Raw genomic sequence first — 16,975 nt, 5'->3', positions numbered from 1 at the left:
TAAGTCTATGCTTCTCACAGGCTTGATGTTAGCATATTTGACCCTTTAACCGCCTCTGTGGTAAGACCACCTGCTTCAGAGCCAGAGGTCCCGGGTACAATTCCCATTGGGGGCAGATTTTTCTGTTCAGTGTTCTTATTCTACTTGAACTTCAAGACACACGTCATTACTTTTACAAGCTAAACAAAGCCTTCAGTCCAATTGTAAAGGTTCAAAATGGCTTACCCTTCAAGCATCCTTTATCCTGTTGACTGCAGCGTTACATATGGAAGATGCCAATTTAAACTTAAAAGACTCTGTTCAAATGTAATAAGGTTCAAAATGGCTTACCCTTCAAGCACCCCTTGTGCGTGCTGTTGACCGCTGCATACACGAAGCCATCCTTGCAGACGCAGTAGCTGCTCTGCCTGCAGAAGGCGTTGTCGGGACAGTCCATGTCCACGCTGCACACATTGCCGGTTCTTCCTGAAAGATGGAATAGAATAATAGAATAATTGTTTATTTGCATAAAACATGGTATACAGTTGTTACAGCTATAAAATAAGTCCACATGTTTTGCTACATCAAGAAGCATGCAAGTTTGAATATTAATACATAAAAAAGAAACAATGTCATTATAATTAATATAAATTTTCAACAGTACAGCATTGAAGTAATATTACTACGTATAGAACAGACATCGCGAACAAAATATGTACAGTGCGGGGTGCGGGGCGGGAATTTGACGGACAGCTGTCAGTCAAATCCATGACTATCAAGTTTCATAATTTATGGCGATAAAATCTTCACCAGAAAATGTCGTACTTCATTGATAGGATTGCACGAATAGTGACGTTCCTGCGGTCGCCTCATCATAGACATTGTGAAACGATTGTGAAAATAAACAAATCGGCTAAATTGTGTTAAATTTTCATGGTGCTCAATAGCAAAAAGGTTCAGCTACTTACATTATTTTCTTTTATAATATTGTGCGTTTCCTGTAATGTAATCTAAGCTCCCCTCCCTTAGACTAAAATTAGCCCTCCTAGACAAGTGACAAAACGTAGCAGTTGAAACATTCGAAATCACTTCGCTCTGCCGTTTTTTGGTGTTAGTTACTTCACTCTGTGATGCGATTTTAAAATTACAACTGGCGATTCCGAATTCACAACTGAGGGGATTGTGGCTAATCGTGTTACTTGTGCTACAAGTGCGTATGGGCTTCCATACTGATGCTTAAGCCATTAATTATTTTTTTTCCCGATTAAAATCTAATGTAATCGATAATCGCCTTGAGTATCGTTAACTGGTATTTTCTAATTCGATAAAAAAATTACCCATCTCTAGTTTAAAACTGTCATCCAACAGCGCACGAAATATTATGAGTTATAGATAATGATACCATTACAGAGGCGACACTTCGTTTACGTTTAGTTTCTGCCTATTGAATTGGATACTGTACGGAAACATCGTCATCATCATTTTAGCTACTGGACGTCCACTGCTGAACAAAGGCCTCCTCTAATGATTTCCACATCGCCCAGTTGATAGTGGCCTGCACCCAGCGTCTTCCTGCTATCTTCAGTCAGTCCATCTTGAGATTTAAGAAAAATTCCCACTCGTCACGGTAGGAACAAAGCTAGGGATGACCCACGCCTTCACTCCAGAACCAATAAAATAACTGAAAGTCAGAAACTTTCAGTTATTTTATTGTCTCTATTGTTAACTATCTCAGTGGTTGAGTACACGTATAATAGCTGTGAGGTAGAAGTTACGGGACTATTCCCACCTCTCCTTTTCACCGCTGCATCTCCTGTGTAGCTAGCACCTAGACTAGTTGATTTAAAGCCAAGGTATATCAGTTTTTAGGTAATGACTTAGTGCATCTAAAAATGTAAAACTTTCTAGTTTTTTGTAACATTGAAAAATCTAAAAAGAAACATCATTTTTTTTACCAAGTGTTTCTAAGAAATTTAAATGGAAGCTTTTGATGACAACGTATTGCTTACTTTTTCAGCTGTCAAACGAATCACTTTTATACTCATAGGTCCTGTACATCGGTAGATTTGGTAAATAAATGAATCCATCCGGACTCAGAAACTAAAAAAATTAAAATAGCTGTAATTTTTTAATACTGGATTTGTCGATTAAATTGATCATATTACTGCGCCCTAACGGGTCGGACACTGGTGACCAGACACACTGTACAATTATTATAATTTTAGCCTATCTCGTGAGCTAGGTGTCATTAATTAGGGTGATTTACTAATAGTCCAGTCAATGAATGCCTTAACGACGGTGTAGAGAGAAATCCGTGGAACACAATTTCAGACCTCGGGACTTTATTTAGCCTAGTTAGGTGGTGATTTCGCTTAATCCTCGGAAACTATGCGTCCTAGTGACATGACTACTATGAACCAAAAAAAGCTTATTCAATTTGCTATAGGTGAGACCGTCAAGTTTTTCTATATCTTGTATAGTTTTTGCGGCATCTGCTCTAGAAGGTCTGTAAAATTGGAAATTTTATTGTTGTCTTACATGTTCCTTTCAGGAGAAAATCGACTAAATCAACATTGAGCAAACACTATAGACATGCGGGAGCATGTTAAGCCTAGTTCCATGGAGGGGACTGCACCGTGCGTATATTTAGACGAACCAATTAGAGCCACTTTTGACTCCTCATCATTCAAAAACTACTGTGCATTAACACTTCAAATTTGGCTCATGTATTGAGACTTGCAAGATATACATCAGCTTCAAATTTCATAAATATACCTCAAACGGTTATTTAGGTATTGACGTTCAAAAATCGATATTTAGAGCACTAAAATCTATCTATCACATGTGAAATGTTAAAATTTACTGGTTTTTTATTTGTTCCTTTGTATTTACATAACTACCTTTCTGGATGCCAAATTTGAACCTTCGAGGTCACCTGGAAGTGGTTAGAATTTGGTCTATAGGTCAGACTTGTAGATTTTTGGACGTCAATATCTAAAGAACCGTTTGAGGCATATTTATGAAATTTGAAACTGATGTATATCTTGCAAGTCTCAACACATGAGCCAAATTTGAAGTGTTAATGCACAGTAGTTTTTGAGTGATGAGGGAGTCAAAAGTGGCTCAAAGTGATTCGTCTAAATATACGCACGGTGTAGTCCCCTCGCTGGAACTAGGCTTAACATGCTCCCGCATGTCTAGAATGATTGCTCAATGTTGATTTAGTCGATTTTCTCCTGATGGGAACATGTAAGACAAAAATAAAATTTCCAATATTACAGACCTTCTAGAGCAGATGCCGCGATAACTATACAATTTATAGAAAAACTTGTCGATCTCACCTGTAGCAAATTGAATATGCTTTTTTGGTTCAAAGTAGTCATGTCACTAGGACGCATAGTTTCCGAGGATTAAGCGAAAAACCGAAAAGTGGCACCTTTAAACCCCCCTCTCCCCGCAGGCTCAAGGGATAAGGGCGGGGACTTTTGCTATGTTCACCTCCTAACTAGTCTAAGTAAAGTCCTGAAGTCAGAAATTGTGTTCTACAGTTTTCCATCTATAATGCTTTATTGACTGGACTATAACTAACCAGTCACATACGAACAACAGCAGTGAGATTCAAACAAGTTTGATCCATGATGCCGCACGACTATTGTGTGAGCCCACCGTAACCCAAGCTTATTTAGCTTAACACAAGGGGCTGGACGGGACGGGGCAATACAAAGTGCTTATAATCTTTAAAAAAATCTTTTTATTGCTGTATTTAACCTTCCTTTCGTATACTAATTTATGCGTCAGTGTCAATTCTGCGATTTTTATTCTTTGAAATTTTCGTAAAATGGCTGCCGCCTTGTAATTAACAAATTAAAATTAAATTAGTGTTTTAAAGTGCATAAATGTACAACTTAATGGTAAAAAGTCATTCCTTGATTTTTACTTAATATGTATCTGGAGTTATTTGAACAGTATTTTCGTCTATAGGATGGCATATTTCAAAAAACAAAACTGCACTCATGCGTGTTGTCACAGCAACCGCTGAGCACATACTAATTGAATTTCGGTCCGTGGACCTATTTACGTGCCAGAAACAGTCTAGTTGACATGTCTTCTCTAGTACGTAGTACATTATAACTCAATGCAGTACAGTACAGTTTTACAATAATAAAATGTCCAATAAATTAATTATGTCAGCTATGTCAAAAATTACATTTATACATATTTGAATGTCAAGAAATCCTATTTCATAAAAACTATGGTTCATAAGCCACCTGTGTAGTCTATTTTTAAACATATTTATATTAAGATCTTTTATTTCTTTAGGGATTTTGTTATAAATACGGATCCCCATGCAAAGACAGCTATTTCCGTATTTAGTGGATCTCGGTATGTCTTTATGTATTAGTCTTTGAGGACATCTTAATCGGAGATTACCAGATTTTTTAAAAAGTTCTGTATTTTTGTGGACAAAAACGGCAACTTCGTATAGGTATGTAGAGTGATGGAAGTGGCAGAAGTTGGAGTTCTTTCAAAAGTGGCCTACATGACTCATCAGGACGAATTCCACATATAGCCCTGATGCATTTTTTCTGAGCAATAAATGCTCTTTTTGTGTCGGTACTATTGCCCCATATAATAATTCCATAGCGCAGAATGGATTCTACATAAGCATGATAAGACATTATAGCGGTTTTCTGGAGAATTGGTACATTGGTAAACGGTAATGGATAATACAGAAGGGCAAATTATAGTCACTGGACTAGATTCGGAAGAAGCATTTTGGTGATTGAACACAGGAAACAATAAATCGAAGATAAAACGTTTCTTTCTAGCACTGAAAACAGAGTTAGTTTTTCATTTGCAGGAAATTATGATTTTAAGTAAGGTACCTTTGAAATCAATAAATATGTTAGTGATGTGGTACAGTTTCCTTTGCTTTGCAACAATGATATCATGAACCAGTGATATCGTAAAGTTCTTTATGCTTTACCAAAAATCTATGGGTTCTCCCTATGGTGTAGAGTTGCGTTTTACGAGTAACAGCTACTAATAAATAGCCTACTTTTCTAGTGGTGTTAACAATGGGATGATGTTATTGCGTATCAACTTATGATGCCAACTGTACTCGAGTCTCATAAGTACCTAGTGTTAGTATAATTTACTGCACAAGTATTTTTACCCCAAGTTTTCTCGACGAAGAGACAAGGGAATGCGACTATGGCTACTCTAGTCGTTAGGTAATTAATTCAGACTCGCTGGTCTAGCTCAAGATTCTCTAGGGTGCCTTTGTTTATTTAGGTATGATTATGTGCTAATTATTACTAGCTAATTAACAAACAACAGCCCACGAAGATGACACCAACGCCATTGTCATGGTCATTGTGCCACCAGAAGCACAGAAGTGTCAATAACAACAATAATAACAATGAGTGGTATAATAGAATTAATTCTTGACGAACATATTTCCTCATTGTTGAGTCATACTAAACTAGTTTTTAGTTACCTACTTTGAGGTCATAGCTTCTAGCAAAATAGAGTGATAACATACGCAAGGTAATTATTATTATTGGTTTTTGGGCCTTTATTTGCGCCAAACTCGACCAGGTTTGATCTATTGTGGCAGCCCTTGTCTTTAAAGTTCACTGCTTAGTCCCGTTGAGTCTATAAATTTCCAGATTCTTTGGAGCGTGATATCTGCTATCTCATCCGGGTGCATAATGTGTCGCCCGAGATGGATACTTCTTTTGCTCATAAGCGGGAAGCATGAGCAAAGAACTGCAAGGTAGTATTAGCAATGAAGGTTATGTCCAGAAGTGGCTAGAAGTGAACTGTAAGTTGATGATGATGATGTAATAACGATAACATCACAGCATAGAATAGAAAGAGTTTAGGGTCTTAATACGAGTATGTTAAAAGCTTCAAAATCAAAATTATAGGTATAGACTAATTAAATTAGTACTCAAATCGTCAAATGCTCTTAAGGAGCCTATACATGTCTCATTCTTTTTTGCCCTATCAGCGTTTCGAGACAAACATTTGGCAAGTGCTAAGAAGTTTGAGATACCTACAATGCCAAAATTTAACGCTAATAGCTATAAAATCCACATAGATCTATAATTTCTTAAAAGAAGTAATAAATATTAAGCTACATAATATAAATTAGACTAAACTTTACAGTTTAATGCCATACCGTACCAAATTTTTCTCATCAACTCGAGTAAAATCAAGTACGATTCAATTTAACCCATTATAGACTAGCGGTCCCATATGGTACCACTTTTTTGTGTGTTTTAATTTGGCTCTATACATTAACACGAGAAAAGATGCAGTGCTCTGATTGATGCAAGTCGTAGCCAATAGATATGGTCTATGCTTCTAGGAATAAAAATTGACAGGTATTCTTTTCAGTTGTGTGTAATTGATGATTGAAGTGAGCGCATCAAAATTTTCTCTTAAAAATTGACGCGCCATTCAAGTAAGTGATCATATTTTTTTTGTGTGATAGTGAAATACTGATTTTGTTACAATCTTGTATTCTCCATAAGTGCTTTTATTGTGAAATGGTGTAAAATTACGTCGATAGGTAATAATAATGGGAAATATTGTATGTCAAAATTACTGGTACCGTACGGTACCGCTAGCCGCTTACCGTGTCTTTTTAATTATTTTATGATTTTTAGTTTTTACTGTATTTATTGGGAAGTATGTGATATATTCAATGGTATATAAGGTATACAGCAAGATAAAGTAAAATAGTTACCTATACTTTACAAAACCATGGGTTTTTATTTATTTTAGATGTAACTTACACGAAACATTGGCAGTTTTGGAGGACGATGAAGGTCCCAAGACGAAGCAGATATTTATAGAACGAACTTGGGATAATTGCAACTCTCGAACAATATTAGAGTATAGAAAATGTTACGTGGAGCTAAGTGCAGCGTGCAATGCCAAGCTCCATTCCAAATTTTTGAATATTCAAAGATAAAAATGAATATTGCTTACCCAATATACAGTTTTTTTTACATTTAATATCACTTCTGTTATTTGCTTGTATATTAATACATATAATAATAATAAAATATATCATTTTCCCTATTTTTATAAAATCCATGATAAAGTTATGTTTTAACTGACTGACACGGTAAGAGGCTAGCGGTACCATATGGTACCAGCATTTTTTTTCTAGATTACAGGTCGGATCATTTTTTTAATGCTTGTATAGCATTATGTAGACCATAATTATGAACATATTTCAAAAAAACAAAAATCTGACACTTTAAGAAAACTCAGTCTATAATGGGTTAATTCTAAACATCAAAGGAATAAGATCTAAATTATTTTATTATTCTAAACTCTATAGGTACTCCAATTTAAGGCTATTGTTCGTAAATATTGCTAAATCATCTTTTCATTCATATCGCACGCGGTTTTGAGTCTTATTGGCATTGTAATATGGATTTGGAGATGAAATTATTCTGTCTGAAGTAGGTACGGTGTGGTTCAAATTTGTAAGACAAATTGATCTTGGAGATTACTTGATGAATGTTTCACGTCTACAGATCTACTTATCCTTTGTAGGAACCGATAGAGGGCAAGAGTGAATGACCAGCCTATTTTATGAAGGTTATTGAAGCTTTGGATTATTATTACAGCTTATACAAATCCTAATTCGGATTTTATGTTACTTTTACACAATTTTATATTACTTGTATAGTTCTTTCAATAAAATGAAGCCTAAATTCTCTTGCTAAGTCAATCTAGATTTTAGATATAAGTAGGTACCTACTATAAAATATTTTTAACGATTTCAGTGTGAAAACGTAATCAAACTGAAAAATGGTTATTAAATATAACTGTTCATTAACCTCAACCTGAAATATTGTTATCTATTTAGGTATCTAAACAAAAGAAAACTTAGAGCAATATTTACAGGGTAGATACGCAATCTGGCTTTTACTGTAAACTTAAAAAGATTGAAAATTCAAAGGACGACATCAAGCTGAACAATATGTTATCTTAAGAACTTAAAGATCTTAAATGAGAGCTATCTATAAAAGCGAAAGGTAACTCACTCATCACGAAATCTCAGAAACTACAAGTGCTAGGAGTCTCAAATTTTGCATGGGGGTTCCTTTTAGAACGTAGGTGCTCACTAAGTTATGTAATTTCCACGCGTACGAATTCGCGGGCGGCCGCTAGTTTTTTAATAAACCTGATGGAGAGTCGACCTATGTTACCTCTGTCTGTTGCTATCCATTCGAAATTGTAAGTTACAAACGATGAAAAGAGCTTTACAATGTGGCACCTTAATGAGGTTTAACAAGAGCGATTTTTCAATAACCCTGACGTAGTCGACCTCTGTTACTATCCATTTAAACAGCAACTGTTTACCCATTTTTCTGTTGATTCAAACCTTTGCATAAATATTTAATACATCGCTGATGAAGTGGCAAAGAAAAGTAACAGGCAAGAGTAATGATGCGGTGTTTTGGCAGATTCTGCGAAAATAAAGCCCTACCCCGGATATTTGGGTTGAAATAGATCCGTCGTTACTTTTAAGGGTCGGGATTCGCGATTGTTTTAGGATCGTTATGGGTTAGGTAACCTTTTTGTTGGAGAATTGATGAGGATTTCTCTTTAGTTGGCACAACCCGGTCGAGATCTGAGCACCTGGCTTCACAGTTTGTCCCAGGGAAAAATCAAACTGTCATTGGGTTAAAGAGGTGTGTATTGAAATCATTTCGCTCAATGGAGGTAATACACTACAACCCGATCGAGTTAACTGCGCACCTGGCTCCCGTGATGTCACATCAACGCTCGGGTAAGTGGGAGGGAGAGTCGCATTCAACGAGGTGCGCAGTTAACTCAATTGGGTTTTAGTACCAGTATTAATACTTCCATCGAGAAAACATGAGAGTGAAATGATTTTAATACATATCGTTTTAATGACAGTTTCACATTTCCCCGGGACAAACTTGACATTTGGTGGTTGGGTTTTGGTAAACTCTACACCTACATATTAGTTTCCCGGGAGTTGCAGTAGTGGGAATGAGAGGTGGAAATAGTACTGTCAAGTACTTAACTTGGCGTCTAATTAGAATTACGTTTCAATTTTGGTTGGCCCGATTGGTTTATACGATTGCCAAAGTCTATAAAAAAGGTTACAGACTTCGTCAATCTTACGCCCGTATTCACAAACGATGCTTGCTTAAGTGAAGCAGCAAATCGAATGCACAGCGTTGAATAGAGCTCTGTGATTGCTGCGTGTGTGACCCTGTGCGTCCACGCGCACTGTGAGACCTCATAGTACCTAATGTTTGTGGTTTTGCGTTACACTGTCTACTAAAAGGTACAGAGACTTCAGAAAATCCTCTACAAACATAGGTACGATTATCTTCTTAATAACAGTATGTATCTACTTACAAATATATTTATTTTTCCTCAGATAGGTACATTACAAACAAAGGAGAGAACATACGTAAGCATGATACTCAATTTTCCATGACTTTCAGTCGCCTGTAAGACTTCAAAGTTTTATCACCAAACATGCTCGTCGCTAAGTGCTAAGTCTTGTAGGTAAAGAGTAATTATCTTGATTATATCATAATTCTTAAAGCGACATGTTTTATTTCACAACATAGTACTATGTCGATTTGGGCGAACCTTGGACCTAAACCTTCGTTTATAACATTTACATAAAGCCCAGGACACACTGTAACATGTTTATTTGTTACAAATAATGTTACTCGCATTTTTAAAATTGGTAGTTAACTATTTTGTAAGACTAAAATAAAATCAGAAAAATCTGCGAATCACTCCCAAGTTTTTTGCTTTAACATTAAAATTGTATTGTTACTTGGTTCTAAATGAAGATGTCTGGTTGTTTAAGATCCGGCACAAGACATTGAGGTACAGTTACATATAATAATATCCATAAAAGGTCATGCTTATTAGCATGCCTAAAACAAGCGTGCTCGAACAATTTGAAATGAGAATGCTTATTAATGGCAATGTTCGACACACATGTTGCATGCATGGTATGCTTTCGTGCTAGTAATGAGCATGTGTACCTGTACCTTTACTTGCTTTTAAATACAGATTTTAGGTCTTTTCGGGCCCTTTCATTGGAGTCTTCACTTTCCACCAGTGAATACACAGTCTTATGTTATAAAATTGTCAAGCATAGAGGCAATGACAATGAGTTTGTTTAGCACCTGCGCCTTTGAAAGCACACATTTGAAGATAAATACACTTATCTGATTTATTATGTGTGCGTACGCACAACTCGTGCTATGTGTTAAAAATAAGATATAATGTAGTTTAATGTTTTGCCAACATAATTGATACTTAGTAGGCTTATAATTAATTACTTTACGTTCACACTAATGAAGGATTTAGATTGTTGCTATGGGGTTTTAATGGGCTTGTATAGGTTTTCTTATAATGGGAAGTTCTTTTCCCTTTTTTGACGAACCATAATTTGAGAGATCTGAAAAGTAGAGACAATCTAATCTATGTTATTACTGTAATATAAGTAAATGCAAAAGTCACTCTGCAGTCGGTTTGTTTGTTTGCACGTTTTCATGCTTAAATGCTGAACTAATTTTGATGAATTTTGGTACACAGATAATAAGGACCTTGAAGAAGGACATGAGCACATAATGTCGCTGAAGAACTAAGATAATGAAATTTGTAGTATAGGAAACGTTTTACTCGTACATTCATACAGAAACTAAGTTCCTGAAGATAAGTTTTCAGGAACTAACGCCCGTATTCACAAACGATGTTTGCTTCTGTGAAGCAGCAAATCGAACGCACAGCGTTGAATAGAGCTCTGTGATTGGTTCGTGTGTCACGCTGTGCGTCCGCGTGTACTATGAGACCTCATAGTAATGTTTGTAAATACGGGCGTAAGCCAACGCGTGTGAATCCGCGGTAAAAGCGATAGCCAAAAGAACTGAATTACGTCTCCACCCACCCGAATCTTCCATTTCGCACTTTGCCCGGTAATTTCTGCAATTTGTCGCGGTAATATCGCGGTTTGCCCTCAATGACTTGTCTAAGCGTTGTCGAATCGATCAGCTGTTTAGCGGTAACGGTACCGCGGTAATAACGATTGGGGCTGGTCACGTTTGTTTAAGGGCCCCAAGTATTGGGTATGAGATTCAAAATCCTACTACATAATATTATAAATGCGAAAGTTTGGATGTCTGGATGGATGTTTGTTACTCTTTCACGCAAAATCTACTGAACAGATTTTAATAAAACTTTTTTTTATGCAAGACAAGGCAGGTATCGCACCTGGTGTTAAGTGAGATGCAGTCTAAGATGGTACAAATCTGCCCTGTAAGTGCCTATTCACTCTCGCCTTGAAAAGTATTATTGTTTGTAACCCAAAATAACATATTATTATATAGGCTATAATTTATGACAAAATCAAAAAACAAAATCTTTTGAGATTATCGTAAATTGACAGCAATTTCAAAATAATATGTAAAGGACACATTGAAGGATGTTGTCAGAAGGATGCTCTTCTCAGGATATTCATCTAAGCCAAATCACACTGTCCAGCGAGTGAGACCAACTACATATTTGGTCCTAAGTATAATGACAGAATGGTTTTAATTTTACACGGATTTAAAATTCAAAATTGAGATTTTGAGACTCGTAAATTTTTGGCAGGTTGATCTGCTGGAGATCTTACTGAAACCCCAAAAGCTGTCGCTTACATTTTGGACTTTAGTTTGCATTGGATGATTTCTGTTTCTTAAGTACAACACATACGCCCGTATTCACACACGATGCTTGCTTAAGTGAAGCAACATATCGAACGCAAAGCGTTGAATAGAGTTCAGTGATTGGTTCATGTGTGACCCTGTGCATCCACGGGCACTGTGAGACCTCATAGTAATAAAAAAGTAGTTTCAATTATTAGATTAAGGTTAAAATTATTTAAACACTGTTATACGTTGAACTCTTAACGGTCAATATTAGCAGACGAAATCATCACAGCAATAAAGAAAGCTTGCTTACTAGAGCAGTCAACGATCATGGTAGAGAATTAGAGATGAGCAAATGGATCAGTAATGGTTTGTAGAGAAATCATTTATTACTTATTACTGTATTAATCACTAATTTATCGATAGTACATTCAATTTAAAATTATATATTTAGCGAAAATGGGTTTACATCAGTGGGTGTTACAATTTTTCAAGTAGGTATCTCCATGTTCCACCTTTAGGCATGCAAAATTATTACCTACTGTAATTGTCATTTGAATCTACTTTGATTGTGTGATAGGTGGAGAAGTCATCGTCATTGCAGATGGTTGAAGCTTATACGAAGGCCTGGGTTGGGTTAACTTTTCAGATGGTAATACTAAGTATTGGAGGCTGAGTAGTGTTTGTGTGGAAAACTAGGTAAGTCATTCGCACAATTTATCATTAGAGACTATTAACTTAAATCTGTCAATGGTCTATAATAAGAAATGTGAACAATCTGTATTTTTTAATAGTGTAAAGTATACATGTACTGTACTGTTGGTGTACCTTTCTAAATAAATAAAACACACTGGAATTTTCCTATCTTCAAATACAGTCTAGACACACACTTTTATCTAACCTTTCGCCCTTGGCGCGATACTACAGAGGTAATTTTAGTTTCAGTAATAATGAGTATAAATACCAACCAAGTGAAGTAACAAAGTACAAAAGTAGCAAAAGATTGTAAATGACCGGTGCCTTTTCAGGATCCTCCACAAACTGAATCATTAACATCATTAGTAATTAGGTGGGAAGTAGGCCAGGAGCCCAAGAGCTTTACCGTTAATGTCAAAAAACAGGAGAAAATATTATGTCAAAAGGAAATAAATCCTACAAAGTTTATTTTGTTATTTGCTCAATTGATATTACATTAAACACAACTTATTAGTTTAGCCTATTTTTATTAAATTAATTAAATAAATAAAATCAAATTAAATTAAAAAAAGTCATTTGTTTCAGGTCTTGTAAAATACATCTGATGTTTTGGTAACTCATACCTACTTGTAAGAAACGCGTGTTACTATTATTTACTTCTCGCCAGCCTATCCTCATTCCTTTGAAGGCGAGCCAGTGGCCTCAATAGGCGATAACGTGGCACACTTGCGATGCTAACACCCAACATGGTTTCACGGATGTGGTGTAATTAGGTACACGTGGCGGATTTTCTACTAATAAGCGAGTAAGGTATTGCTGTGGCCATTTAAGAGTGTAGTTATAGGATGTTTGTATTTTGCAATCTAAACGAAGACAGCTTTAAGTTAATTTCAAATTAGGCCTAATACCTTAGTTGACATTTTTAGGAGTCATTCAGTGTTGAAGGAATCCGATCACGTGCCAGGTTACATAAGCGCTGTACTGACCGAGTAAAATCAGCAGTGGGATACCGTGTATCTGACTGCACCAGGCAGTCTATCAACAGGGAGAGATGGCGGGAGATCGTGCTGAGGGCTGTATCCACCTCTACAACTTATGTGACCACTATAGCTCTACCAAGAGCAAATGAATAAGAAGAAGACGTTGACACTAAATCTAAAAATACTTTTTAAGGCCGTTTTGACACTAAGATTTTATAAAGTAAAGAACTTATGGCGTAACTTGTTCTGCTCACCAAATCAAGTTCAAAGCTGGTTCAGTCTTATCCTTATGTACAAAGTTAAGCTAACGTCATCAGGTAATTACCTATTTCTAGTATACAGGGAAGGACTATACATATACCTACCTACAATCGTTAAATTAAATGCTATTTATTCTGTACGTAAATTAATTAAAGTAGATTACTTGCTGTATATCGGCTGTATAATTAAGAGAAGGTAATTGATATTTTGTCGTGCTCTAGAATAAATAATTAACTGTTAAAGTAAGCCTCACATTGCTAAAGTGTCGCAAATTCGCAATAGACAAAATTAAGACTTAATGTCTTCTGACTCTCTCATTATTGGTTTTTGTGTATCTATTTATAGATACTTATCCAAACTTAAGATGATAGAAAGTTTTAGAGATACGTTTTTTTCATGTTTTTTTTAAATTCCCAAGCGAAATTCTCTTGTTGCTGTGTGTATAAATGAAAAAAGAGATAGGCATCATCTCCTTAAGTTTGGCACGCTCTTTTGAGACACCCTGTATAAGTTACTTTACTGTCTATTCTATATTATTCTAAAAACAGATACTGTTGTGATTGTGACTATATCACATCTTCTCTAATGACAGCAAAAGCTGTAAAACAATCGATTTTGCATTCCCCATCGCATTTGTGTCCGCAACGTTCACCGTTAGACGTGACAATCGCTTGCGAGCACTCGAGACGATCTATGCAATCGATTCGACCCGCCGTAATCGATTACAATGGCAAAACGTGGACGAGAATAGGAAGATGTATCACAGAGAAGGCGTTTGAGGGAACGCCTCTAAGGTATTATTTTGAGTTTTAACTTTGGTTTTACTGACTGATTGAAGTCCCAAGTCCTTACTTAAGGCTCGTAAAGTGTTATGAAACGACGCCCATGGATGGAGGGATTATTTTACTCAAGTAGAGATTCAAGCCCTACTATACCCTATTTAGACGATAGGGTAGGGGATAACGCTCAAAGCTTGAACTCATAATTATTATGAGAATGAATCGACGTAGGCTATAGGAAAAAAATTAATGGCAAGTAGCCAAAAAATTCGCACCACGTCTTTGTTACAGTTGGAATAAGGATGTGTTGTCAGCTTTTTGGCCACTTTAGATGTCGCGAACTATTTGACGCTGACTCTAACATGTTTTCAAAAAATCGTCTTAGTAGTTTTTGCATCAAAACGTAACAATACACTTTCGCGTTACCTAGTACTATTTCCTTTTATTTTATCTAGATCATTGCATACATTATGTTATTATGGCATGCCACAAGTAATAAAACCATCGGTTCCACGCCACTTCCTATTCTCACTCTATTGTTCGTGTAATCGGTGGTTTTCCTCTCACAATGCACTCGGAAATGGAAAGTATGACTTTTATTGATGTGTGAGAACGGTGTAAGTACGTAATTTGATAAATTGAGACGGCGAATTGGGTTGATAGGGTAATTGAATCGGATCTCGTATGTGTTGCTATTCGATGTTAAATATTTTAAAATGTCTCAAAAATAAGTTGTCAATAAATTGCAAAATTTATGTTAAAAGCTTTCGTATTACTAGTTTTTTTTGGCAATATATTTCTTTAGGTATTAGTTCACGAGTAGCTCAGGAATTTATAAAAAATATTTGGCAGTCAATATTATTTTTAAGACAAGTTTTTATATTTTCAAAAAGCATTGGGATCATGTAAAACAAAATGAAGTGCTAACTTTAATATGTTTCTGTTTTAGGTTTTGAAGAATACTTTTCACGGGAATATTGCCACCGCCTTTTCCACCAATCCTACCATTCAACTCCTGTGTGGCCAGGATCTACACAGGAGTTTATCCCGGGGAAAAGTTAAACTGTCATTGGAGTGGAGAAAAAGTGTTCACTCAAAAAAAAATACTTACGTTTCTCTGCGCCTTGACCGTGCACATATCCAGCCAGCGCCAGCACCAGCCACAGTCCCCAGCCAGCCATCTTGGTGCGTCCGCGCACTACGTCTGAAACAACCGAGAGCGCTGATAAGCACGCGCTATCTGATCTTAATTAGGAGCTAGGAAAAATACTGTCACGAGATTGATAATTTTTAGGTTGGCACCTCTGGATGTGAACTTTGATAAATTAGATCTACCTACTTGTGTAATAATTAATTAGTGAAAGGGCTGCGGATCTTAAAATTCCGACTTGAGCAATTTAAAAGATTACACGACTCTCCCCAATTTAGCAGAGCCTTTAGATTTAGCCTATACACACTGATTTTACGATACAGCTATGTGATCATGAATATTATTCGTAATCACATAGCTTTATGGTAAAATATAGCTCACACTCTTTCCGTGGATGTCAAGAGGCTAATAAGGGACAAACAATGCGGCCTCCCCAGAGCACCAGACCCATCTGGCCAGGGTGGGGGTGTGTTGGGCAAATTTTTCATTTGGCATTGGTAAATTGAGAGAGTCGTGTAGGTATTTTGTATTTCTGCAGTGGAGAATATTGCCACGCGGTTAGATTATTTTACTGTTAATACTCAGAAATCAACAAGGGAAGTTCAGGCATTGTCAGGGGATAATAAAATCTCCCGTGAGGTATATTTATATCATGTAAGGTATTTTTTATCATTGAGTTTCATAGATTTGAGGACAGTTGCTGTGCCATGCCATGTTAAAATTTTCGGATTTTAGTGACTTCGAAAGTATAAAACAATTTATTGTTCAATTATTAAACAGTATCTAACTTACTTCCGGAGTTTAATACATCTATATCATAGGTTTATTTGTCTGTTGCATCTATCATTCATAACTTTTCTTTTTTCCCAGACTATGATAAGACGGCTGTCCCATTCAATTTTCTCCCAATTTTTCATAGCCATCAATCAGTTCCCCTTTTTAAAAGCAAACGATCTATCCATTACATTGTCGGTATTATAAAGTGCTACCAAAAAACAAAGGGAAGGCACTTAATGGCGAGAATCGCTGCAATGACTCGCTCCAGTGACCTAGAGTCTTCTCACGGTGGCGGTGCAGTCGTTATGGGAAATTATACCTTATGCGCTTATGACTAGGTGGGTGATGATAGGTCTTTGCCTATGAAATTGTTGTTTTGTGTGGATAGTTAAAGGAAAATACTTTTTCAGTACAATTTTTTTTTAAACATTTTAGGGACGAAAAATCTAAGTCCCTAGTGCTTAGCTAGGTAATTAGGTGGTTCAGCCAACCGACAGCAGACTAGGTTACATTTTTGTAGCACCTTTTATTTCTGGTACAGTTACGAGTACAACACATATAGATTACCATTTTTATCATAGTGAATTATAAGCATAGCTACAACAAACCAAGTTCAAATCTATGAACCAGTTA

At 36.2% G+C, this 16,975-nt stretch overlaps 1 long non-coding RNA gene across 3 annotated transcripts in view; it reads right to left on the bottom strand.

Moving 5' to 3' along the window:
* Positions 1-335: 335 nt before the first annotated feature.
* The window catches only part of LOC135080132 (uncharacterized), a 57,866-nt gene continuing 41,226 nt past the window's right edge, over positions 336-16,975 (bottom strand). For all 3 annotated transcript variants that reach the window (XR_010258950.1, XR_010258948.1, XR_010258949.1), the window contains exons 2-3: positions 15,527-15,619; positions 336-465 (exon numbers count right to left, since the gene is read on the bottom strand). This is a non-coding gene — a long non-coding RNA (uncharacterized LOC135080132). The remainder of the gene's footprint in view (positions 466-15,526; positions 15,620-16,975) is intronic.

The sequence above is a fragment of the Ostrinia nubilalis genome, chromosome 2 (genome assembly GCF_963855985.1).
Source record: "Ostrinia nubilalis chromosome 2, ilOstNubi1.1, whole genome shotgun sequence".
NCBI classification, from domain to species: Eukaryota; Metazoa; Arthropoda; class Insecta; order Lepidoptera; family Crambidae; genus Ostrinia; species Ostrinia nubilalis.
Note: the sequence above shows the minus strand (reverse complement) of the source record. Positions and strands in the feature narration are given on the sequence as shown.